Source organism: Toxorhynchites rutilus, chromosome 3 (genome assembly GCF_029784135.1).
Source record: "Toxorhynchites rutilus septentrionalis strain SRP chromosome 3, ASM2978413v1, whole genome shotgun sequence".
Lineage (NCBI taxonomy): Eukaryota > Metazoa > Arthropoda > Insecta > Diptera > Culicidae > Toxorhynchites > Toxorhynchites rutilus.
In genome coordinates, this window is record NC_073746.1 from 130,382,278 (window position 1) to 130,407,878 (window position 25,601).

General features: G+C 37.0%; 1 protein-coding gene across 1 annotated transcript in view; it reads right to left on the bottom strand.

Annotated features, from left to right (window-relative positions):
- LOC129780078 (protein amalgam) overlaps positions 1-25,601 on the bottom strand; it is a 363,813-nt gene that overhangs the window by 91,436 nt on the left and 246,776 nt on the right. Inside the window, exon 4 of the mRNA XM_055787992.1 lies at positions 1,785-1,891. The gene's annotated coding sequence lies outside the window, so the exon portion shown is untranslated. The remainder of the gene's footprint in view (positions 1-1,784; positions 1,892-25,601) is intronic.

Sequence of the window (25,601 nt, forward strand, 5' to 3'; positions counted from 1 at the left end):
TCAAATTCCATCGGTTCGTTTCGGGAATAGTTGAATTTTATGTTAATAACAATTCCATACTTATACTCATCCATCCACACAATAACAAGGAAAACTTTCAGCAATCTTTCAAAATATTCATTCATTCATGCATTAAGAATTGATTCAGATCCAATTTCAAATAAATGATTGCTGAGCCAATGGTAGTCCTACGTCTATCTTGCGGTTATATCACAGATATAACCCACTTCTTGTTTTTTCATCAAATATGATCGTCTTTCACCTCCTGAGAGATTCAGTATAAATTAATTTTTTCATATGAGAAAGGTATTTTCTGACTTTGAGGGGATGAATAAAACATTAAATTTTGTCTTTTATATTCAATAAACGAAAAATATATGCATAAAAAAGGAATAAAAAAAATTCGACTCGATTATATACAGTGAAAAGAAATCAGAGACTGTATATAATCAAGTCCCCACTATATAATGGATATAAACCATTAGATAGATGTGGAAATTACCTCGGACCAAATGTGTCGCATCACTATGCCACCTAAACAATCTAGTGTAGGCATTCTACTTTGCGTCTTGTCTGGAAATTTCAATTGACCGGAAAATCAAATAGCTCTCAAAACATTATCCTAGATTCGATTCCAACAAGGGTGTAAATGTCATTGAATGTTGTCTAATAAATTCTTCGTGATTCGTCCTGCCAACAAAGAAATTCATAATAAACCTCCTGATTCGCATCGTGTTCGGTAACAAATTGCTTTCGTTGAAGGTGTAGGAATCCGATAGAATAGTGGGTCGGTATTGTGATGAAGTCGATGCGTCGTTCCTCGTTCGCTCCCACCACTTCCAGATCTGCCGGCAGCAGAGCTCACCATAGTGGTTTGACTTTTCCTTACGCTCTACCCAACCATGGCAGAGTGTTATTCAACGCCTTCGTCACCATCATCATCTTTCTGTGATAGATTCTACCACCGGATCGTATAATCTTCTCTATTAGGCAACTTAACTCGACGAAACCCCAAACTCACCCACCACCCCCGGAAGACACTGTCTTTCCTAACGGTATCTTCTCAGCGTTCATCATAGCCAATATACAACAGTTAGCACCCCCATTCCCCCTTTTCCCAACGTGCTCACCGTCTGCGAAGAATAAGATGATGATGTTTTATTATGCTATGGAAAGTAATGATTCCCGGTGGCATCCATTCTCGCCTTTAAAAAAGGGAAAATCTCGTCGAGAGTAAACGTTGTCAAAGGGATGAGCTACACTGTGGCATGAAAAAGAAAAGCCAAGCACGCTCCGGCGCCGGAAGCTGGGTTGACGTTCATAATTTTTACGCTTGGCTTCCGGGAAGTTCGGTGGCTCGGTGACAAATGTTGTAATTGCAGTGACGAGTAGCTTGGCGTGTCTCCCAAGTGATAAATGATGCCATGTTAAATGGTACTAATAGTCACGGTATTCTCTCGAGACTAGTAAATAGCCATTGTGGTTGATTGAAAGGTTTAGCGATACTTGTTCCGTTGTGTTTTCCTTCCGTTGGAGGATGAATAAAGCTAGTATTGTAATATATAACACCGTAAAATGGCAACAGAGGCCACGACGCGCTCATGAATTTTTAAACAACCTCACGAATTACTATCCACTCCGAAGCCATCCCAATACCGGCAGATTTAAAGACTGGCAGCTCAAATCTAATTTTGCAGCCCATTTCATTTATCGCTCCATTGGACGCTCTAATTTGATTGTTTGTTTTTTTTCTGCGTCTCGCATTCAACACGCAAACCACCTACCTTCAGGGCTGCTCCGTTGATGATTCAAGTTCTTCTCCGATGGGAAGTGGAACTTCATTGGGTTATTACTGATGGCTGCTCAGAACGACGTGACATCCGGAGGAATTCTGGAAAAGACAAGAAACGAGACAGCGGTGACAGTGGTTCTCCTCTGGACTCTGGACAAGACTGGAGCAAAATTGATATTAATTTGATTACACTTTGGAATGGGAATTGTTTGGAGGACTAGCATTATACTGATGAAAGCTAATAAATAACATCGAATTAGTACCAAACTTTGATCGTAAATGAACGCTAGCTAGTGTCGCTCGTTGTGCAGCCGTCTGTGCGGCGGGGCGTCAATGGATCTTCTTTGAATTTGGTTTGTATATTTTTTCAATTAAATGAATCTGAGTAAAGCTAGAAATTGATACAATTGACTAAGAAGGTATCATTATTTTATTTATAATCTGATCATATATTTATTGTACATGTTTTCATGTGTTATCATGTATGTTATGTGTATCAGCAAATTTATTTTTTGTAAATTACGAGATTCACAAAATAAAATGAAATATTGACCGCCATTGTTATCGTTTTTCAACCGTTCGAGTGCCATGCCAAAACTGCGAGGAGATACGAATCTAGATTCTAGCGCTTATTGCTCATCCATTTTTCGATGATTTTTGCACCCATCCATCAGTCCATATAAATATACCAAACTCATTCGCATTTTTTGCATATGCTCACAAAATTTCCTCCGCACTCAAGCGGTTAATATTCAGAGATCATTGACTCATACATGATTTTCCGTATGTAAATTTATACATTGATACTTCAAACTCTTTAATTTTTCAATGTTTTCTAACAGAATAAATCCGCTGAACTTATATAATTTCTTCGAAATTTTTAGAAACTAATGCTTTTTCAGAATAACACTATTTCTCATGGTCTATTTTCAAAGATCTGCCACTACCGTTTTTTAAACATTAAAATGCTCCAAGAATCGTACGGAAATGATTCACATTCGTTTAAATTTTTCATACATAACCATTGTTATTTTCGTTCATAAATTACGATAAGTTGATAAATATATCGGAATACTATCCGTTCATCATATTTCAGCAGTAGTTTCGTTGATCTCAAGTTGATATTAGTGTTTGGAGGGAATAATTTTACATCGTCGCTCTCTAGGTTCGAAAATAATGCGAACTATCAGAAGACAAATAATCAGCGGAGTTAAACTATCGAAGTGCTTCGATTATACCAATGGAATGTGTTGATTTGGTGAACTAACGTATGCATTAAAAATGGACAAATTGCGGATGACGATGAAAACAACTACAAAATATAATTCTTATCCTATGTTCAGGTCTCCGAAAGTGTGGAATAATGACCCATTCCAGCGTAACGTGACAACGGTTTGACTCACTAAAAACAGGTTTTTTTCTCGTTTTCATGTATACATCAAACGATTTCCAAATGGTAAACGATTTTAAAGTGAATTTGAGAAAAAATCCTACAAGAATCTTTAGTTGGAGAATATTTTGCAGTTGAATTCGCTTGTTGCCAGCCCAATACTTTTGTTACGTGACAACACCTGTCTTTTTGCGGATTCCGACTTTTGAACATTAATGTTGTATTTTCAGTTCCGTTTCAATACATACAAATTAACTTTGTTGCATGGTTTGGCAATGAAAGATGAACGAAGATTCCTATATACTCAGTTTTTCAAAAAACTCACAAGAACATGCATTTTGACGGCATGCATTTTGTGACGTGACAACGCGCTCTGTGCGAATAAACAGTCTCCACGAAGCGTTGTCACGTCATACAATCAATAAGTTGCATTAAATAAGAATTTCACCGTATTGTAGCAAGCGATATACTATTTTTTATGTTTTTTTATTACTCTGAATACTTTTTACTTTCCTCTGAGATCTCCCCTTCCCCTTCCAAAAGTCCATCCTATAGGGGAAAGTGGTCCTAACGCAACCGTGCTTCCTACTGAATTTTCAATGGTGTCATAACGCTGACAATTTGATAATATGGTGAATTCTCTTCATTCTAGCGTTTTAGCGCCATTCTACATTTTCATTCCTCCAAAGTCAGAAAAGAAATATATTCGACCTGTGTGCAAAATGAATTCTATGTTGTTTTAGTTTGTGAAACATTGCGAAACAAGGCAATTTGAATTGTTTATGGTATATTCATCAAAAAAAGCTATATAATTTGAATCTACCTGTTACCTGCAATACACAGTATGTCTTTATTTGGGAAAAGTCGGGGTGGTCCAAAACCGACCTCCAGTTTTTATATCGTGATTGTTTAACACGTTCACTCTGGCGCTTGCCATCAATGGCTAGCACAATCCTGGTTCATCGAGTGGCGTTCACTACAGGGGGAACGCATTTGATTTTGCTATCAGAAACTTTTGATAAACTCACATACCTGTGCAAGGGCGTTTATGTTTGGGTATTGAAGATGACTTTGACTTTGACGTTGACTTCGATCGTTGATCGTTAATCGTTGATGTTTGCGTGTACATTTGTATGTGCACTTTCTTCGTATAACTCCACGCACGTCGCTCTAAGGCTATGTTCATCCCACTCAAACAATATCTCCCTCTCACTCAAATCCTATCTCTCACTATCAAACATTATTAGGTACTAGACTTACTGATGAAGACTCACTTTCCGGGATCTACATCTGTCCACTCGGACACAAATCCTGGCTATAATGGCGACACAATATGCTCTCGAAGGCGTCTCATAGGACCCGAAAGTGCAAAGGATGTCGCTAACATAGTTGCTGGGTTAGTCTTCACGAGGGCCAGAGTAGCAAACGCGGTGAGATCCTTTCTACCTTACAAATCTGCAGGTGCAGACGGGATTTTTCCAGCCTTGATTCAAAATGGAGAATCAAAACTAATTCCGTCTCTAATCGAGATCTTTAAGGCAAGTCTGATACTAGAGCACATTCCTTCGATATGGAGACTTGTGAAAGTAGTTTTCATCCCAAAAGCGGGAAAACGCGACAAATCACTTCCAAAGGCTTTTAGACCAATTAGTTTATCATCAATACTGTTGAAAACTATGGAAAAAGTATTATATGAATACATAAAGTCTGTATTCATGTCCAAACACCCACTATCCAAATACCAGTTTGCCTACCAATCAGGCAAATCCACAATAACAGCACTACACATGCTTGTGACAAAAATTGAAAAATCTCTCTTGTCAAAAGAAACCGCATTATGTGCGTTTCTTGACATCGAAGGTGCTTTTGATAATGCTTCTTATCTATCAATGGCACAGGCAATGAGAAGAAGACACTTTGATAACTGTATAGTCGAATGGATCCATGGCATGCTCACACAAAGAAAAATCACCTCGGAGCTGGGCGGGTCGTCTAATTATGTGATTGCAACAAAAGGTTGCCCACAAGGAGGCGTTCTATCACCTCTCCTTTGGTCACTAGTAGTTGACGACCTTCTGACAAGTTTAGAGGCAAAAGGTTTTGAAATTGTGGGCTTCGCCGATGATCTAGTCATAATGATACGAGGCAAGTTCGACGACGTGATATCGAGTAGAATGCAGATGGCCTTAAACCTAACACAAAATTGGTGTACCACAGAAGGTCTGAGCATAAATCCCTCGAAAACAACAATTGTTCCATTCACCAAAAAGAAAAAACAGCATCTGCAGTCTTTATATCTTGGGGGAGTGGAAATAAAATGCAGCGCTTCAGTGAAATATCTAGGTGTTATCCTAGATGCTAAACTCAACTGGAATGCACACTTAGATGCAATAATCAGTAAGGCCAATACAGCCCTATGGGCATGTTCTAAAATGATAGGAAGAACATGGGGTCTTAAACCAAAAATGGTAATGTGGGTCTACACTGCCATTGTGCGGCCCAGAATAACCTATGCCTCATTAGTCTGGTGGCCAAAGACCAAGGAGACTGTAGCTACAAAAAAGCTGAACAAACTCCAACGACTAGCATGCATTGCAATTACTGGAGCAATGCGAAGCACACCCTCGAAGGCACTGGAGGCTATCCTTCACTTGCTACCTCTGAACCAACATGTTCAGCTAGAGGCTAAGAAAAGCGCTCTAAAGCTTAAACAATGGAAAAAAATACTAGACGGAGACAAAATTGGTCACTTGAGCATCCTGAATCTCTTACCCGTAGGACCATCCTCAGAGATGAACAGTGATTGGATGGAACCTAGGACTAACTACGACATTCCATACAGTGTAATCGAGCCTTCTCGTTCAATATGGAATGAAGGCGGTCCCAGTGTTCGTAACGGTTCAATCATGTTCTACACTGATGGGTCAAAAATGGGAATCAGAACAGGTGCTGGAGTGTATGGTCCCAGAACAAAAATCTCTGTAGCTATGGGAAACTGGCCAACAGTTTTTCAAGCAGAAATAGCTGCGATAATAGAATGCTCAAATGTCTGCCTTAAAAGAAAATATAGACATGCTAACATCTGCATATTCTCAGACAGTCAAGCAGCACTTAAAGCTCTAAATGCTTCTAAATGCTCCTCAAAAATTGTCTGGGAATGCATTCTCCTCTTACGGCAACTAAGTCGGATAAGTTCGGTACAACTGTACTGGATTCCTGGCCATTGTGGAATAGAGGGAAACGAGCGAGCAGATGAACTTGCCAGGAACGGCTCAAGCTCACCTTTCACTGGTCCAGAACCTTTCTGTGGAATATCTGACTGTGTGTTGAAAGGTGAGCTGAAGAACTGGGAAGACCGGGAAGTATTAGCCAACTGGTTGGCGGTACAACTTAACCAGTCAAAAAAATTTATCACGCCGAGTATTAAAATTACTCAACAATTGCTGAGTCTTAATAAGAAAGACTTAGGCACAATCACAGGCCTTATAACAGGACACTGTCCGAGTAAATACCATCTCAAAAACATAGGTTTAGTGCAAGATGATATTTGTCGTTTTTGTTATACCGAAAGTGAAACCTCGGAACATTTGCTCTGTAATTGTGGAGCTCTAACGCAGACTGCAATACCTTGATAAGGCTATTTTGGAGCCCAAGGAAATTTGGTCTGCGTCGCCGATCAGGATTATAAAATTTATCAAACAGAGTATTCCTGATTGGCACCTATCTCGCTATAGCATTCAGTCTACTTCTTCATCAATAAGGAGTAGGTAAGCTTGAAGCGGAGTACAAAAAAAATGGGATATACCACAATAGTTCAGAATAATGGACGCAGTGGTTCACATCCAACAGGGGAAAAAAAAATCAAACATTATTCCTTTTTATTCCTCTTCGTGCACCCATGGTTATATGCCAACATTACCATTCACGATCGTATTGTAGGATTTCATGCCATTCCCGGCCTTTTTTCCCGTTTTTAACGAACCGGAAGTCAACATCCTCGATTCTAAAACGGCATCGGAATACGATATTCGACTTCCGCTGGTAAGCCCATATCGTATAGGTTTTCCATATTTTTTTAGCATTCAAAAATACCATCAGCAAACCGGAAGTTGAAATAAGATTATATTTTATATTATGGAATCTACGTTCATATATTGTTGATAAAACATAGGAGAAATATCATTTGTATGTTTTGAAACAAAACGGTAATTAATGAAATTAATCATCAATGTTCAACAGTCCGAAACAGCAAAAAGTCAGGTGTAGCCACGTCACAAAAGTATTTGACTGACAACAAGCCAACCTAACTATAAAATATTCTTCAACTGATGATTCTTGTTGGAAATTTTCTTAATTTTATTATAACATTGTTTAATTTTGTGTGCTTCAAAAAAACGCAAAAAAGTGTTTGTAGTGAGTCAAAATATTGTTTGAATGGATCGTATACTATTCGGGACGTGACAACAACTTCTGGAGACAGTTGATACTCCTCTATTTGTGGACCGATCTCAACCAAATTTTGTGGGTTGTTGACTTTCACTGTTTGCTCAGAGAAACTTAAGTATAAAAATGTTTGAATCTATGTTCATTTGATAAACTAAAAAAAAAGCTCTATTTTTGTGACGTGACATCGCTTCAAAATACCTGTTTTTCAAATGATTGTTTCTCATAAATTACAAAATGAAACGTAGGTCTACCCACGGCTCTTCAAACAAGCATTTAATCACCCATTCAATGGTATATAGACATTGATGTTTGGTTAAGCATGTGCAGAGATATCTCAAGAAACACAAAAAAAAATGAAAACCTAAAATATTTTAAATATAATTAAGTAGTTTTTTAAACTCACCTCTCTCAAAGGTTGGTGCATTAAAATTAAATTTGTTGCAAAAAAATTATGATATAATTAGTGCTTGTTCAAATAACGTTTTCAATTTTCTCCTAAAACTAGATTTGAAATTTGGTTTTCTGGTGCATAACCTCATGGAATGGTTCTAATACTGTTAGCCAGCCACCATTTGAAGGCATGGAAATCGATTTGGCTGGAGAATCGCTAGAGTAAACAGCATCTAAACGATGTCATTGGCTGTGTTTTCAAATGAATTCGTTTGGAGACATTTTCACTATTAAATTAAGGTTATTGATTTGCTAATATTTACTTTAACAAAGTAATCAAGGCAACTGTAGTACACTTTTGAAAAATTAATGCAAAACAAAGTACAAATAATTAATTGAACAAAATATTATTTCCTTAATGAATTTAGCTCATATTCAGCATAGATTTTACATACATACCCGCTATAAACATATGTAAAAATATTTTGAATCCGCCTACTACCGCGATAGTTATAGTATCTCGAATTGGAAAAAGAACACAATATTTTAGTTCATATACAGAAGTTTATAAGAGTTATAGGAAATTGAGAATGAACTCTTTAGTACACATATTTGATAACACTTACAAGGTCTGGTGACTTAATCCTTGCACTGAGAGGCGCAAACGATGAGCAAAACAATTTTGGGGGCCTTTCGGATGCGAGAGAACTGCACTCTAAGCGACTGCTACATAATTCATTTTTGCCCTTCTTGTTAGTTCACAAATCCTTATTATCTAGCTACTACGTTTTGCTGTCTATTCGTTCATTATCTTATTCACTCGCTAGGATGCCGAGGATGCCGATCATAAAACAGCCCTCGTCATCCTTATGGATTTGCCACCCATGTGGCTATATCCTAAGATAAACATGACGAAGCGATAGTGATCGTAGGACGAACAGATCATGAAAGACGTCTGGCTATATTTATGGATTCACATCCCATGAGGCTGTATCCTACATAAACAATGTCCAGACGATAATGATCGTCCGTACCATAACACAATAATCAGCAGTTATATGTACTGCTGATTGTTGGCTGTCTAGACCGATATTGAAACACTGGACTTACTGAATATCCAAGTAGTTTTACAGCAACACAAACAATACTACATCTTCAAGTTCCTAAAAATACTTACTGCTGTAAAACAGTTTTTTCACATCCGGCTTGAAACGCACTGCACTTCGACCGAGTGATCGAGTGATGTTCGAGTGGGAAAAATGACCAACAATAAATTATGAAAATCAATTCACCTTTTATTACTTTAGATATAATCTAACACTAGGACTACCGACTTGGTTACGATTGTTTACTCGTGTTATGACTTTGTCTACGTTAGTGCAGTAAACAATGAAGATGTACCACCCCCAACAATAGGTGAAGTTAGGAATGCTAGCAAACAGCTTAAGAACAACAAATCAACTAGCAAAGATGGCATCGAAGCGGAACTTATCAAGATGGGCCCGGAGAAGCTGGTTAGTTATCTGCATCAGCTGATTGTTAGAATTTGGGAAACAGAACAGCTGCCGGAGGAGTGAAAAATGGAGTTATTTGCCCTATTTTCGAGAAAGGGGACAAACTAGACTGTGAAAACTTTCGTGTAATCACCGTCCTGAATGCCGCCTACAAAGTACTTTCCCAAATCATCTTCCGTCGTCTATCGCCACTGACAAACAGATTCGTGGGAGATTATCAGGCCGGCTTTATCGAAGGTCGGTCTACTACTAACCAAATCTTCACCTTGCGGCAGATCCTCCAGTACAGAGCCCCTACGTACCATGTATTCATCGACTTTAAAGCCGCATACGATTCAATAACACGAAAAGAGTTATGGAGAATCATGGACGAAAACGGCTGGTTAAGGCTACGATCGATATAATACAATCAAATCAAATCAATTTTTTTTTTGTCAAAGCAACAAATTAACTTTATACAGAATTGATTTGAGTTTTCAAAAATACCTTCTCGTTTGCTGGGCGATAATTATTCATTAAATCATCATCAAAGACGAAGGGACATTCAAACAGAATTTTCTCTGTGTGGAAATGTCCTGTGAGAACGTAATAGCAATGAAATGAAAAGTTGTTTGATAGGGTTAACTGGATTTGATATTGAGTTGGTTGACAAAAAATTGTGTTAGTCTACAAAAAAGTTTGAAAAAATGATGTACATCCCGTACAAGTTACAGCATTTCAAAAATCATCCAAACACTTCGACCTCGCAGTCTGTTCCAATAACATTTTTGTCGCTTACAATAACATTTTCCAATAACATTGTTGTCTTACATATGAGGGGCTTAGAATGAAAGAGGTGTAAGTGATTTGATCGATTTCTCTACATCGACTCTCTCTCTTTTGGTCATAACTTAGCTGCAAATACATTCCCAGCTGTATTTGACAATGTGGAAGATAGGTCAGAACTTCATCTATCGGATACTATAGCAAACTTAAATTGGAACGTTTTTGCAGTTGAGTTATTAACTAAAGAAAAAGTTGATGAAGAGAAATCGAGCATGTCACTTACACACCTTGCATTCTAAGCCCCTCATATAATAAAAATACATATTAAAATACTATATTTAATGCAAATTATTCATGTACTTGCAATATTAGAATGAAATATATTTTATTTTCTGTAAAACTTTTTTTTTCATTTTTTTTATTTTTTGACTACTAAACATCACACCGGTTATAATAACCGTGTCTACGCCCAGATAGTTTCTGAACAGAGTTCCAGTGTAGTAGAGATAGGAGTAGACTGGCTACCCGATGTCATGTTAGAGATGGCATCGAAAAACGTCAAAGTAGATTTGATCTATACTTCTTCTTCTTCTTTTTTTTGGTTTTAAGAGGCTTTAAACTTTTCACCTCATTCGTCTCTATTGATCTATACTGACATTTCGTGCTCTATTTATGCGATTAGTCCCTAGTCATTTGAATGACGCAATCATTGTTTGGTTTGCGTTTGGAATATTCGCCGTAAACAATTGCTCTTTGTATAGCGAATCGGTTTCCATCAGCTCCTTTCTATTGACATTCGTTTGTTATTGTTTGTAATTGTTATGATTGTGTCTTCGAAGGCGATTATTCTGTGTAGTTCAATTATGTGTGATTAGTGATCTTTGCAGACTGAGAACAGTCAGAGGTAAGTAAGCATAAATATTTATGTTCATAATGCTATTACCGTACTTTTTTCAGGTGCGGCCAAGAACTTATTTAGTGAACTTCGATATGTGTATAATAAGGTGCCAATGAATGTATGGGGAAAAATCGCTCCTCAATTTCAGAAAGTTACCCTATACAACAGATACGTTCACCAAATGTTGCAAAATTTCAGCTCAATCGGACTTAAGGGAGAGTTAAGCAAAGCGGTAAAAGTTTGAGTTTTTTTTTAATCGAAAAATCACCCAAGGGGTGAGTAAAGGAAATCGGGGTTTTCGAAAAAAAAACAGGAAGTGGGTTATATATATGGTATAACCGCAAGGGTGACGTAGGACTATCGTTGATTTAGAGATCATTTGTTTGAAGTTGAATCTGAATTCATTCTGAATGAATGAATATTTGGAGAACTTCGAAAACGAGAGCGTTACGTTGGAGGCACAAGGTTTTATGCATCCAATATTGGATACGGAAATATCCTACTGATGGGGAAGAATAATCTTCAGAAGCTATCCTGTTAATTGCGATTGATTGAAAAATCACAAAACCAAATGTATTTGGTCACAGTGTTTCATGGATAGAAAACATTAAAATAAACTCTTTCACATGAATGTAATTTTAAATTCCCAGAGGAACTGGCAGATTATTTTCAGTAACGATTAGATATTTCCTCATTTTCCTCGATACTGGAAGCCCACCAGTGGTTAATGCCAACTCGATAACCACCTGTTAATAGCACTTGATTGAAATATATTTGGTCACAGTGTTACATGGATAGAAAACATTCAATTAAACTCTTTCACATGAATATATTTTGAAAATTCCCAAAGGAACTGGCAGATTATTTTCCAGCAATGATTAGATCTTTCCGGAACTTTCTCGATGCTGATTGGCATCCTAACGGAAAGAATTCTGCGCGTGTATGTGTCGATCTTTCGCCGTCCACCTCCTCCAGCACGTTAGGCAACGATGTTGTCTTGTCGATGTCCTCACGAAAAATGAATGTGTCTCACCACCAGAATATCGCTTAAGTATGCTTTTTGTGTGTGATTGAATCGAGAGAAGGTGTGGTTTACGATGGCAATTTGGAAGGCAAACTAGAGGGGAATTAACTCTCTGAGCTCGGAACTTTCGGCGACTGAGCAATAATCGATTGCGGGCGCATACAATATTGGATACGGAAATATCCTACTGATGGGGAAGAATAATCTTCTGAAGCTATCCTGTTAATTGCGATTGATTGAAAAACCACAAAACCAAATGTATTTGGTCACAGTGTTACATGGATAGAAAACATTCAATTAAACTCTTTCACATGAATATATTTTGAAAATTCCCAAAGGAACTGGCAGATTATTTTCAGTAACGATTAGATATTTTCACATTTTCCTCGATACTGGAAGCCCACCAGTGGTTAATGCCAACTCGATAACCACCTGTTAATAGCACTTGATTGAAACATATTTGGTCACAGTGTTACATGGATAGAAAACATTCAATTAAACTCTTTCACATGAATATATTTTGAAAATTCCCAAAGGAACTGGCAGATTATTTTCAGTAACGATTAGATATTTCCACATTTTCCTCGATACTGGAAGCCCACCAGTGGTTAATGCCAACTCGATAACCACCTGTTAATAGCCGCGCGTGTATGTGTGTGTAGCGATGTCTTCCCAGGGAACCGTTTGTGGCATCACTCTCCTCCTGATAGATTCCCTTCTGGCCTAGGGTGCACAAACAGGCTCTTGGTGACACCGTTCATCCGCGCTTTCATGATAAATAAAGAGCTTCACCGCAACAGCGACAACATGCTCCAATCGCTGTTCAATTAGAACTGAGTGGATTTCCGAGCGCCGCTCGCTTATATACCGATTGGTGATTTCAATAGCCTGTTTTGAAAGCAATTTTAAGACTATTGAAACAAGTTTTTGGATCAAAAAGTAACAAGTATATAACGCGTAGACATTTTATCTTTCGAATGAAGTGTTTATCATACCATTTCGTTCAGTTGTTTAGGAGCTATTAACGCTCAAAATCTCGGTCTCCGGCGTAACGCTTTCGTTTTCGAAACATTGATTTTACACCCCGGTATAGAAATGAAAGACGTAGTCCTACGTCAAAATGATGCAACTTATCTTAAAATTGCATGAAACGTCGAGATCTCGAAAAAAAAATTTCGTCAAGAATCGTCTCTCTGGGACTTTTCGGAATACGAAACGAAACGTATGGTTTTGAGTGCCAATAAAAATAGTTATCTCGATTTTTCATTCGGAACATGCTGTTGTTGATTTGCACGATAATATACCCTATCAAAATATTAGCGTTTCATGCAATTTTGATGTTTGATATTTGACATCAAAAAATTGTTTTCGAAAACCCCCATTTCCTTCACTACCCCTTTGGGTGATTTTTCGATTTTCAAAAAACTCAAACATTGACCGCTTTGCGCCACTTTCCTTTGAGTCCGATTGGGCTTATGTTTTGCATAGAGTGTTTTTTCGAGGTGGTGAACACTTTTTATGGGGTAACTTTTTGAAACTCGAGATTACCATTTTCTTTTGCACCCTAGTGTATAGTGTTCTTTTGTGAATTGTTTCTACGGTTAAGTGTTTTTTTTTTGTTAAACTGTAAATAAAGTGTTGAGAATTAAATTGTGTTTTATTTATCTTGTCCGGGCCGTGACAGACCGGTTTGGTAGAAATAGGTATATAAGAACTAGGTGCTCCCTTGGCCGAGTGGTTAGCGTCATAACTAACATGCCGGGTGTTCGGGTTCGATTCCCGTTCTGGTCGGGAGAATTTTTCGTCAAAGAAATTTCCTCCGACTTGCACTGTGATCACGCGTATTCTAGAGTCTGCCAATCAGAAGGCATTCAAGGCGTGTTATTTGGCATAGAAATCTCAACTGAGTACTAATAAAAATGACGCAAGTAATACTACGTTGATACGGCGAAGTTCCTCTAGGAACGTTAGTGCCATTGAAGAAGAAGAAGAAGAAGAAGAAGAAGAAGAAGATATAAGAACTATTGGTAGTTTTAGTGTTAAGAAGCCATCGAATTTTCATTAAAATAAATCCCACTAAAATTTTGATGGCTCTGAAAAGGATCGTCGTATGAAAGCAGCTGAAGATGGTAGGTTCATTATTGTTCTCACGAGAACTAAACATTATTTTGAAAGTTTGAAATAATTCTGAAATTACAAACAAAAACGCTAATTCAAGCAAAGCAACGCAAATTCTTCGTTGGCAATTGATTAGCGTTATGCGAATAACAATGTTATGTAACGTCAGTTCCTTGGAGAATTTCAAAGCCCCCAAAAGATATATCTTCTGACTACCACATATACCCGTCCAATTGGAAGTCGTTTGAGAGTTTACCCGGTCACATATGATAGAAGTCCACTGTATAGGAAATAATATTCCTGAGGAACCATTACATACATGAGAATCACATATTGAAAGTTTATTCATTTTGTGTATATACAATTTTATTTTATTTGCGAAATTTTTCAATATTCCGCTGAATTACATTTAAGAGTGTATAAAATCACAGTAGACATTTGTTGTCATGATATCATTTTCATTTGTTTACATCGTTGAAAATTCCCGTCGCGAATCGAATAGTTCTTATTTAATTAGTTTTTTTTTGTATTATAGAGGCTTTGATCTTAAGAATTCATTCGCCTCTAGCGATTCGATTCTGCACGCTCGCAGTGAATAGCTCAGATTATCCGCTCGTGAATAAACTGTTGGATTACCCCAAATCTACGATACGTAATGTCCTGAAACAATTTGGAAAATATCTTACTATCAGCAGAGAAATTTTTATAAAATGTATATTAAATGAAGATATATGGAATATCACATGAATAATGGTGTAAAATGTTTTATCACACAAACACAACTCATCTAGAAACACCTATTATTATTGCTGGAGAAACGCAAATGAGATGTGTTTACCGTTTTGTCTCAAATTCCGAATGGTACTTTCTCGCGAAATCAATTTGAGTTTTGGATACAATAGAGCCTTCTTTTTCATCTGACTAAAGGGTGTGTCACATCAAATTGCATCACGGAAAAAACGCTGTAGAAATTCGCCCAGTAGACCGATCCTTTTGAAAATTTTAGACAGTAAAATAAAAACTATTAAACAACTTTTGGCATTTTCTTTTTATTCATACTTCGAGCCCAAGCCCGTATGCTCGCACCTTCCTCTTTACCCCGTCCATAAGGTTCTGTTCCATTTTCTCTTGAAGTCCGCCTCCGATTTGAGAACTTTTGGGTTCTTCCGGAGGGCCTGCTTTTAATCGCCCAATATTTCTCTATTGGGCGAAGCTCCGGCGCGTTGGGCGGGTTCATTTCCTTTGGCACGAAGGTGACCCCGTTGGCTTCGTACCACTCCAACACGTCCTTTGAATAGTGGCACGAAGCGAGATCCGGCCAGAAGATGGTCGGGCCTTCGTGCTGCTTCAATAGTGGTAGTAAGCGCTTCTGTAGGCACTCCTTAAGGTAAACCTGCCCGTTTACCGTGACCGTCATTACGAAGGGGGCGCTCCGCTTTCCGCAAGAGCAGATCGCTTGTCACACCATGTACTTTTTGGCAAACTTGGATAGTTTCTGCTTGCGAATCTCCTCCGGAACGCTGAATTTGTCCTCTGCGGAGAAGAACAACAGGCCCGGCAGCTGACGAAAGTCCGCTTTGACGTAGGTTTCGTCGTCCATTACCAGGCAATGCGGCTTCGTCAGCATTTCGGTGTACAGCTTCCGGGCTCGCGTCTTCCCCACCATGTTTTGCCTTTCGTCGCGGTTAGGAGCCTTCTGAACCTTGTATGTGCGCAGGCCCTCCCGCTGCTTGGTCCGCTGGACGAATGAACTTGACAAATTCAGCTTATTGGCGACATCCCGGACCGAACTTCTCGGATCACGTCTAAACTGCTTAACTACGCGCTTGTGATCTTTTTCACTGACGGAGCATCCATTTTTGCCGTTCTTCACCTTCCGGTCGATGGTTAGGTTCTCGAAGTATCGTTTTAGTACTCTGCTGACCGTGGATTGGACGATTCCCAGCATCTTACCGATGTCCCGATGTGACAACTCCGGATTCTCGAAATGAGTGCACAGGATTAATTCACGACGCTCTTTTTCGTTCGACGACATTTTTCCAAATTTACGAAAAATGCATGCAAACAAATGCATATTCATGGTGGAAAACTTAAAATATGTTTAATCACTTTTGTCTCAAATTCCGAACACCATTTTTGTCACTGACTCATATTCCGAACACTTTTGTCTCAAGTTCCGAACAACGAAAATGCTTTTCTTTTTAAATCATAGCTTTTGAGCTACTGGATTACATTAGTCACTTATTTATAACTTTGAAGTTAAGTAAATTTACATTTAAAAATGAGAAGTATTCGGAATTTGAATCATTCATAGAAACTTGATTCGAATTCCGAATACTACTTGAATACTAATTTTACTGAAGCTTTCTTCATAAATTTAATAATTTAATAATTTTCATCCATTTATAGGTTCCTAGTTTTTCTAGCACTCAACATGAAAACAGCAAACTAAATGGTTAGAATAACTACAAAAACTGAAAAATTTACGATGTTTATTTTTTACGCAATTTGCTAACGTAAACATTTTATCATTGTTTTTGACTGTCACTTTTTTGCAAATGTTTAATATAATAAATTATAGGCTGTATCGATACCTGTAAATGATGTTAAAATGAAGACCCCAAAGAATGTCATTATTCAATATTCAAAGAAATTTTCATTATTCGATTATTTATGACATAAAGGTTTAGTATATCTACGTTCGAAAATAAAGTGTTCAGAATTTGAGACTAAACGGTATCTGAAATTTAAAGTTTCTCGAAAGCGGAAATCAAATGTTTATCATAATAAACTCTATAATTTGCTACGATGTCTTTAATTTTATTAAATCATCGCAAACAATAATTCTAAAAATGTCTGATATTCGAGAAATGCACTATAACCTCATCTTAATGAAAATCAGTTCCCCAAGAATGGAATAAAGGAATTTATTTAGGTTTTCATTAAAAATTATCATAGAATTTTTTGGATAAAATATTGTTGAAAAAAAATATTTTGAAAATTAAAATTCATTTTCTCGAAAACATATGTTTTTAAAATTCTGAAAAAAAAATAAATATAAATAGCCCTCACCCATAAGTCAACAAGTTACCTATACAACGGTAAATGGGCACATTTACATGAAAAAAGTTTTTCGGACAATAACTTTTTCATTTTTTTCTTTGAAAAAATACTATGTTCAATTCGTTAAATTTTATGTATAAATAATCGCATTTTACATGCTCTGCTAACTTTTCTCAATTTAAAAACATGTCAAACGTGAGAATTTACGTACAAAAATGTTATGAGCAGAACATTATTTTTGTTCAGGAGTTTTCATACAAAAATGACTTATATTCCGAAAACTATAAAAGATAGAAAGTTGATGTCTTCGACAAAAGTTCTTATTTCAATGAGATCTAAAATTTGGTCGAATACACTATATTCCTATCTTGACAAAATTAGGATAAGTTGTATTTTTTCAAAGAAAACATGAAAAAGATGTTGTTAGAAGAACTTTTTTCCTGTAAAAATATGGAAGACTTGTTGGAAAATGTAAGGGCTTCATATGTATATTTTTGGGAATTTAAAAAAAATACATTTTTGAGAAAAATGAATTTTAAGTTTTAAAATAACTTTTTTTTCATCGATTTTTTTTTCCAAAAATTTTTTGTTATTTTTTGTGAACAATTTTCTACATTTCATTTTTTGAATTTTGAAGGTATCATAGCTTTTAAGTTTTAATTTTTTGTAAAAAATTGAGAAAAAATTTTTGGCTTTTTTAAAAAAGTAGTCTAATTCTTCTTCGAGTATTTCAAGTATGCAAAGTTGCTTAAATGACAACATTTCACTACTATCTGAGATGGTGCTGCCAACACCTAAGACGAGTTGGCCTGCAATTCGTCGCATACTAAATTTAGTTTTCATTTTCAATTCTTTTCCAGAAGAAAAAAGAATCTCAGCGTATTTTTTATCACAAAGTTTTTATCACAACACGCCCTTGAACAGTTTTTCTACACAATCAAATGTTTCTCTAGCTTCAACTTTTAAAATATAGTTCATATAGGCATGACGCCCCTCATGAAAAATATTCTTGAGCCAGAAAAGTCCGAATATTTTCGACAGATATTTAATAGGGGACCTATTTTCACTACTTTCAATGTTTAATAATTAACTGTAGTACAAATGACCCATTTCGCAGTGTTTAGATTTTGATCAATATCGAGTGATACACAATGTGTCATGCAAGTAACCTCTCATGAACATATAATCAAATATGAGTGGATCATTCAGATACTTGTATGAATGACAGTAATCACTTGTGCTACACTAAATGATTGAACCAAGAGAGGAACGAAGACTGTTGATTGCATATCCGAACTGTACCAAACATCGCACACCATTTTCGAAGCCTGCATACAAGTTTGAATCGTATATATCGTTCTGTTCTACTATAGCGAAAACCGCTGCACAGACAAGTGCAAAACAAAAAATGATACATGAAAAATTACGTCACCACTTGCGGAGAGCAGCGAATGTGAAAAGAGCTAAAACGAGAGAGGTTTTGTTTTTCATTGGAGCGGTGTTGCTAGTAGAACTATATGAATATATATATATATATATATATATATATATATTTATATATATATATATATATATATATATATATATATATATATATATATATATATATATATATATATATATATATATATATATATATATATATTTCAATGGTTAACAGCGTTAAAAATGGAAAATATAATCTGACTACCCTTCCTTTAGCTTCTATCGAGCTAAATAATCATATAGTTTGCACTCTCTGAGACTTCAAAATCAGGATCTGCTACATTAAATGAATATGAATCATTCGCATTGCGTAGTCCGTACGATCCTGCTGTTTCATGATACATGGAGAGGTACGATATGAATATGTGCGAATCGATGCAGTGTTATCTCGTTCTATTTTGTGTCGAGATTTGCAGCACGTAACAACAAAAGAATGCCGCTGGGGGAAATGATTTCTGTATGATCATTAGGGTGCCAATGAAAATGGTCATCTCTAATTTCAAAAAGTTACCTCATAAAAAATGTTCATCTCCTCGAAAAAACATCCTATGTCAAATATCAGCTCAATCGGACTTAAAGGAGAGTGGCGCAAAGTGCAAAGAGTTTGAGTTTTTTGAAAATCGAAAAATCACTCAAGGGAGGGGAGTAAGGGAGTAAAGGAAATCGGAGTTTTCGAAAAAAAATGTTGATGCCATATGCCTTAAAATTGCATGAAACGTCGAGATTTAGTGTCATCTCGATTTTTTTTTTTCAAAAAACGACACTCTGGGACTTACATATACGAAACGAAACGTATGGTTTTGGGTACCAATAAAAATAGTTATCTCGATTTTTCACTCGGAACTTGCTGCGAAATGTTGATTTGCACGATAATATACCCTTTGTAAAATATTAGCTCATTCGAATTTCATTTATTAGTGTCAGAAACGTAAAAATTTGAGTTTTTTTTAAGAAACGAAAGATCACCGAAAATCGGGTTTTTCAAAAAAAATTGTTGATGCCAAATGACTTAAACTTACATTACTCGTCGAGATTTACTGTTATTTCGAAAAAAAAATTTGTCAAAAAAACTTTTTTTTTTGGCGTTTGGTGGTTTTTTCGTCTGAAAAGTCGATTTTTAACAAAAAAATTTTTTTTAGATAACTGTAAATCTCGATGTGCCATGCAATTTTAAGACATTTGGAATCAACATTTTTTTTTTCGAAAACCCCGATTTCCATTACGATTTTCAAAAAACTCAAACTTTGACCGCTTTCCGCCACTCTCCCTTAAGTCCGATTGAGCTGACATATGGTATAGAGTCTTTTTTCGAGGTGATAAACCTTTTTGTATAGGGTAACTTTTTGAAATTTTAGGGTCGATTCTTTCCCATACATTCATTGGCACCCCAATGATCATATTTGAACGAACGAAAGCGATTTTTTCAGTGAATGGAAAAAAAATGGAATGGAATCAGAAATTGCCAAACACTGACGGTGCGTGAAAAACCCTTAAAAGCATTCAAACAGTCATCGCGAAAAATTGCAATTCACACCAGCCAGTAATTGTTCATTATTGGAATAGTTCTCATTAATCGCGATTTCTCAATACAACGAAGGAAGTCTACGGATGTAGTGTTTTTTTCCACCGATGACATCGAATAGTGATTCGTTTAGTTAACCTCAATGCGTAGGCTTTACTGGAGTTATGCTTACCTGGAATTATATCAACGAATTACAAATCCATATTGAACTGAGGACAAATTAATTCCCGTTCAATTCTTCAATTCCACTGCCATTCATTTATCAACAAAAATCATTCTAAGAAAATATTCTTCAAACAGAATTGGGTATTTAGTGTGGTTTCCCAAACCCACACCAATCGCCAGAACAATACCCACAGACGGCCACTACCGCCGAGGTAAGTGTTTTCTAAGGCTCTAAAACCCCCCATTGTACCCTTTTCCTAAGCATCAACGGCAATAAAATTTATATTTGTAATTTAATTTGTACCTCCTGTACCCCTTTGTACTCTCCGGGCGGGGAGAGTGGGAGGAAATAAAACACAAGTTCGAGGAAATGTTTTCCGGTTGCTGTTTCTAATGGGCATCCGTATACTGTAGTTACTTCGGTCCTGCTGCTCAATCCACCACAAAGGTCGCACGAGAGCTTTTGATGAATGTTTGCTTCGGGTGGTCGAAGTCCGAGCCCCCATCCGCACGGCTTCCTTCACCGAACACGCTTGACTGCAGTCCGACGGAGAACTGGAATTGCAGCAAAAGTCATTTTAAGACGACTCCGTAAAAGGTTCACCCAATGCGCTTCGCTCGGCCCAGCCAGAGCTCGGATTTCGAAGTTATTTGTTCACTAATTAATTACCCTTCTGGTCTTATTCTGGTGCACGGCTGAACGAACTGCACCAAGATCCGTTCCGAGGGGACACGGAGAGTTGGTGTTTGCTGTGTTCTTGTGTTCAGAACAAATGTGCTCTGTTTCTCTATTGGCAATAGACCGGGTGAGCGTTATTTTACTGCAAATTATTTGACCAAATAGTTTCATTGACTCTTTATATGCTATACCGAGGAAACTCGGTGCCATTGTGGCTTGGATGCGTGTTTGTGTGGAATTCGCTTTAATTACAGAGATTATGATGAAACCGGTCTTCAATTATTGAAGTACTAAATCTGCAAATGAATGTTTGAATTGACATATGAAAAGTAAACAAGAATTGTTGCTTTTGTTGAGATAACTAATATTCTCTTTGTTTGCTCAACAAGTAATGCACAGAAACCACTTGTCGGAATGTTTAAGCGATACATGCCTTGAATTATTGTAATGGAAAACTTCAGCCTTGTCACTGGTAATTCAAGCGACACCGCTACTGAAACGTCTGTTCGACTGCGATATTTCTTGTTCAATGCACGCTGCCTCTCTAAGCGTGCTCAACATATCTCAGCCAATCCAGCATCCAGTCAATGACGGCAAAAACTCTTCAAACCTCTTAAAATATTTTATCTCGCTCAAAAGCTTCAACACAACTCTCGTTACTCCTCAGTCGAGTTAGCTCTTCGTCACAGACAATGAGATGTGTTGTCAACGTTTGTGAGTGGATGGATCAAATAATACATGGAAGTTTATAAGCAAAACGAGAAATAAATCCCAAACCACTGGAAAAAAATCAAATTATCATTCTACGAAGAACTCCAGGCGTAAAGATGCGTCCGTTCATCTGTGGCCATCGCTGGCATCTCGCACTACTTTATCAACTTTATTAGCTTTTCGGGACGCACGTGCCACCGGCTGCTAGTTGGGATTCGCCGCGCGAGTCGGGAAGGATAATACCGAGAGCTGTCTGTCTGCCAGGTTGAGGATTAAAATTTTAATAAATTAACACGCTCGTCACCCACCGCCAAGCGTAATGGAACTTCCCTCCTGCTCGACGCCAGATAACTAAGTTGACACTGAGTCACTGAGTCAAGATCCACTTGTTGGCGTTTAGTGACTCCGTTGGGTGGGTGTGTTTGCTTGTCAGACAAAGTACGTTTTTCAAGTCTCACGTTGACGGTGTTTCGTCGCCCGGAAGTTGAACTGGAGCCTTAACAGTGTGTATAAAATGATGACTTTGAAGGACATCGACAGTCCAGTGTATCTTCCAGAAAGTCCAGAAAGGTGAGAGAAATTTGTAACTTGAATGGCTCATCTATATATATAAAAATGGATTTCTGTCTGTCTGTCTGTCTGATTCTTATGGACTCGGAAACTAGTGAACCGATCGAAATGAAAATTAGTATGTAGCGGTTTTTGGGGTCGGGGAAGGTTCTTATGATAGCTCGAAACCACTAGGGTGTGGTTGGGCGGTGCAGCCATACAAATGAAACACAAATTTCTGCATTATTCGAGAATCAATCAAGCAAACGAAACCAAGTTTGGCATGTGGAAGTTTCAGGGTGCAATAAATGTTTTTATGGTGGTTCCACACTCATCTCCCTCCCTAAGGGGAGGCTGCCATACAAATGAAGCTCAAATGTCTGCATAACTCGAGAAATAATCAAGCAAACGAAACGAAACTTGGCATGTAGAGGTTCTAGGGTGCAATAAATTTTTCTATGGTCATTAGACACTCCTTCCCTCTCTCTAAGTGGAGGCTGCCATACAAATGAAACACAAACTTCTGCATAACTCGAGAACTAATCAAGCAAATCGAGCCAAATTTGGCATGTGGAGGTATCTACAGTGAATCAACACTCTTCCCCTCTCTCTAAGAGGGAGGGGGGCTACCTTACAGATGGAGTATAAGTCTCTGCATAACTCAAGAACTAATCAAGCGAATGAAACCTGTTTCAGTATATGAAGGTTGTAGGGAACAATAAATGTTTCTATGGCAATTTAACACTCGGGCGGACACGGGGGCTGCATTTCTTGAGAATCAATCACGCAAACGGAACCAAATTTGGCATGTGAGGTTTTGGGGAGCAATGAATGTTTCTATGGTGGTTCGACACACCTATCCCCTCTCTACTGCCACACAAATGAAACATAAACTTCTGCTTAACTCGAGAACTAATCAAGCAAATGGAACCAAATTTGGGATGTGAGGGTTTTTGGGTACGACAAATGTTTATATGATGGTATGACTCTCCTCCCTCCTCTGGAATGGAGGAGGGTCCCATAGAAATAATAATAATATTTCAACCAAACATACTCTATCCAAAAATGACAATTGAAAAATTTCGGAAAATTCTGAAGAAAATTTGCGAAAATTCAATTACCATATGTTCTACAATTTCACAGTGCCAAGCGTTGTTAGTCCATTTGATGTTTGCGCTAACGAAATTGATCTTTGTTCGAAAGTGGAAACGGATTTTAATGTGATAAAACTCACTCCTATAGCTTCTTCTATCTATATAAATAAAAATGGATCGTCGAATGTGTTGATAAAAGCAAAACTCGAGAAAGGAATTCAGGGCTGTCTTTTTTCTATCATATTTTCTGTATCAAACATTTATTCGATGTAACGGAGGAACATGGTATTTGCAAGTGGTTGAAAAATCTTGAACGAGAATTGTGTCTGAAAATAATCTGATATTATAATGACGAGTAGGACTGTGATAGTGTGTAGTAATTGCATTTAAATTGAGTTTTTCATTGTTCAAAATCTGTATTTTTTCTGTTTTGATACATCAAATGGATGCCCTGGAAAAACCGTTTCCTGTATGTACTTGTATCCTTTAAACGGGTTAGATGCGTGGTAGAATTCGGTACCCCATTCTGTTCAAAAATGTACACAAAAATACCATTAAAGCCATTACTACCCTTTTCTTCTGTCTATTCAATCGTGCAGGTGAAGACAAGGTGTCATCGTGTATCATTTTTAAACACTAGTCTAAATAGTTAAGACCTACATAAATATAAGCCTGAGTCAAATCAATCTATGACTACAGAAATATATTATAGATAAAATTAGCATTAACTCCTTCGTTACCACGTTGTCCGGAACATTGTTTGTAATAACTTTATAGTCCTGTAAGATCGCGGCTACTCAAGCTATCATAATCTGATTTACGTGGGTATACCCTTTCGATCTTCTAAACCAGCAGTCATTTAAATTCATTTATTGCATTTTAACATAACCAAACAACATACTCGATATTATGACATCCTGGAACACAATTACACAAATTGTTAGTAGTGAAATCTACACGATAAAAACATGAATTGAGCACAAATTGATTGGACAACATACAATCTATATATATATCCGCATAAAAAATTGGAAAATTGGAAGAAAAACGACTTTATATATGACCAGAGAGCGTTTCTGAAATTGAACTTCTAATGAAAATCGATTATTCAGTAATGAATATGTGTTCTATGTGAAGGAAACATCTTTTTTCCACGTGTTTGACAAAATCATGAACTGAAATTGTGTTCATGAACCGATTGAGCTCAAACTATGATACAATATACAAAACAACCAAACACAACTAGGATTGTTGTTACAACATAAAAAAATGAAAATTTCAACTCAACCATGCAACCACAATGTGCCACAGCAAAGCGTGGCAGGGTACAGCTAGTATAATATAAAATTAATGCCTATTATCGGTAAATGGAGAATAATTCATTTTACGCATCAACTCACATTATGAGCTAACGCCGGAATTTAGGCAAACAGATTGCTAGTTGCGTCGGGGAGGAAGCGAGTGGATAGTGCAATCGAAAGAAAACATACCCAATTAAATCGTCAAATTGTTTACTTCTTTTACTATATTCACTGTTCATGTTTCAAGCAAAAAAAAATTCTGGATAAAATTTCTGTCTAATGATATATAACACAACATATGTCGCAATAACCATTTTGAGTAATATGCGTTTGAAAACTCTTAATAAATCGTTACACCATTATATAGAAATCAAAGACATAGTCCTATGTCAAAAAACGTGAATGTAATAACGAAAAATAAAATTTTGGCCGGACGAAGTTTACCGGGTCAGCTAGTACTTGTATAAATCGCTTCAACAATTCACATCATATTATATATTCGTTTTCTGGATCTGGATGTTTAAGGTAAAGGCCACAATGGCGCTCATTTCTTTCATCTCCCTCCCTCACCCCTCGCCCGAAGATCAATCATTTTGCGAAACAGTGTGAAGAAAATTATCGTTTTCGCACACTTCCCATCAAGTAATATCAACCAAACTCTAATAGATTACTCATAAGATATTAAATTTTTATCT